Source organism: Sorex araneus, chromosome 4 (assembly GCF_027595985.1).
Source record: "Sorex araneus isolate mSorAra2 chromosome 4, mSorAra2.pri, whole genome shotgun sequence".
NCBI classification, from domain to species: domain Eukaryota; kingdom Metazoa; phylum Chordata; class Mammalia; order Eulipotyphla; family Soricidae; genus Sorex; species Sorex araneus.
In genome coordinates, this window is record NC_073305.1 from 77163279 (window position 1) to 77165770 (window position 2492).

Here is a 2492-nt window from a genome sequence, read left to right on the forward strand (position 1 = left end):
GAGGACATGGACAATTTAGAGATTAATGATTATGATTATTTGGCACTTTTTGATAATAATTTTAAAGGATTACCATGATTAGATACAATTTCCTACCTAATGAAATATCAATGAATAATATCTCTGTGTGGAGAGGAGTTGAAACGAACATTTGTTTTGAGTGACAGCATGAACAGAAAAGTTCCATTTGGAGACTGGTTTTGTCACAATCATCCAGGTGCCACTCTTGTTGGAAGGGACCGCGCTGAATAGAACAGAGGTTGAACACTTGCCTTACACCTGGGCATTCCTGGTTCAGTCGATTCCTGACATTGTTTATTTCCCCTGAGCACTGCCAGGAGTCATCCCTGAGCACAGTGAGGAGTAAGCCCTGAGCAACCAAAAAAGTGAAACTAAGTGGCTAGAGCCATAGTACGGTGGGCAGGTTGCTTGCTTGCCTTGCATGTGGCAGGCTGGAGTCAGAGTCCCTGCATCCCGTATAGCTTCCCTCACCCCCAAAGCCAATGCAGAGCCCCGAGCACTGCCAGGTGTGACCCCCCAAAAGCAACAAAATTAAATAAAAATAAAATGGAAAGGACCCCCTCAAAAATATTTTATAGGCAAATTTGGGCTAGATACTTCTGAAAAGCAAATTAACTATATTTTGGAAGGTTGAAAATATTGAATGAATTTCCCACAGATACAAGAACAAATGAAAGAAGGTTTGTGATAAACGCACAGACAGTGGCTAAGGAGCCAGTAAAGAGGCTTGCTCTTCCTCAAGCCCGTGTTTGTCCTGCAACGTTATCTTGCCTGCTCTCTCTTGGTATGCTTTTTCTTTTCTTTTTCCTTTTTTTGTGAAGCAAGGTAGTTTTTATTAATTGAAATTTGCACAGAAAGATGTGAAAGGAGAGAAAGAGAGAAAATGTGTTTGAGTAAGAACACAGTTTTCTCTAAAAATGGAAATAAGCAAAAGAACAGAGATGAGTGAGATACACGCTCGAGGGAGAAAGCACAGACCTGAAGAGCCCGCGAAGTCCTGCTTTTCCTACTCTGGAAAAGTTCACGTTCTCTCTCTCTCTCTCTCTCTCTCTCTCTCTCTCTCTCTCTCTCTCGCTTTTTCTCACTTTTTTTGTAAAGTAGTTCACAATATTTGATGACATTTCATATTCAAACACTAATCCCACCACAATCACACATTCCCAACACCATTTTTTTTTTTTTTTGCTTTTTGGGTCACACCCAGAGTTGCACAGGGGCTATTCCTGGCTCTGCACTCAGGAATCACTCTTGGTAGTGCTGGGGGGACCATATGGGATGCTGGGAATCCAACCCGGGTCGGCCGCGTGCAAGGCAAACGCCCTACCCGCTGTGCTATTGCTCCAGCCCCACCACAACCATATGTATTTTTTTCTTTTTGGGTCACACCTGGCGATGCACAGGGCTTACTCCTGGCTCTGCACTCAGGAATTACTCCTGGCTGTGCTTGGGGGACCATATGGGATGCTGGGAATCGAACCCCGGTCAGCCGCGTGCAAGGCAAACGCCCTACCCGCTGTGCTACCGCTCCAGCCCCCACAATCATATTTTGGATGTTTCCATCCCAAATCCTAATCCTTACCCTAAAGCAGAACCAAAATAATTTATTTTGTATTGTTTAATTAAATTTTTTTGTAGTATTTTATTTTATTTTATGGGCTGGAGCGATAGCACAGTGGGTAGGGCATTTGCCTTGCATGCAACCGACCTGGGTTTGATTACTCTGTCCGTCTCTGAGAGCCCCGCTAGCTACCAAGAGTATCCTGCCCACATGGCAAAACCTGGCAAGCTACCCGTGGCGTATTTGATATGCCAAAAACAGTAACAACAAGTCTCACATGGAGACGTTACTGGTGCCCGCTCGAACAAATATATGAGCAACGGAATGAACAGTGATACAGTGATTGTTTGTTATGAATAAAGCACTGAAAATGCTCCAAAACCCTTTTCTTAGAGGAGAGTGTGTGAAGATTGTTGTATTTCACCGAGGGGCCATTAAGCCCTTCTATAAGAGATTACTAATGTTGTTAAGAGTTGTGCCTCAGGGGCTGGAGCGATAGCACAGCGGGTTTGCCTTGCACGCGGCTGACCCGGGTTCGATTCCCAGCATTCCATATGGTCCCCTGAGCACCGCCAGGAGTAATTCCTGAGTGCAGAGCCAGGAGTAACCCCTGTGCATCGTCAGGTGTGACCCAAAAAGCCAAAAAAAAAAAAAGAGTTGTGCCTTGTGTGGTTTTATATATATATATGTATATATATTTCCCTTAAGGTTGGTTGCCTTCTACTTTAAACCCCATCAAATGTGGTGGCTACTCTGGGAGTATGAGTGGTGTGAGGTATGAGATGTCACATTCCAGGAATAGATCTAAAAATACAGAATGCTTCACAAATTTGCATGTCTTCCTTGAGCAGGAGCCCTGCTAATCTTCTCTATATTGTTCCAATCTTAATACATGTGCTGCCGAAGCAAACAC

The 2492-nt window shown here is 44.0% G+C and overlaps 1 non-coding gene across 1 annotated transcript; it reads right to left on the reverse strand.

Annotated features, from left to right (window-relative positions):
* Positions 1-2385: 2385 nt before the first annotated feature.
* LOC129404539 (U6 spliceosomal RNA) lies at positions 2386-2492 on the reverse strand. Its single transcript, XR_008629937.1, has one exon. It is a non-coding gene; the product is annotated as a U6 spliceosomal RNA (small nuclear RNA).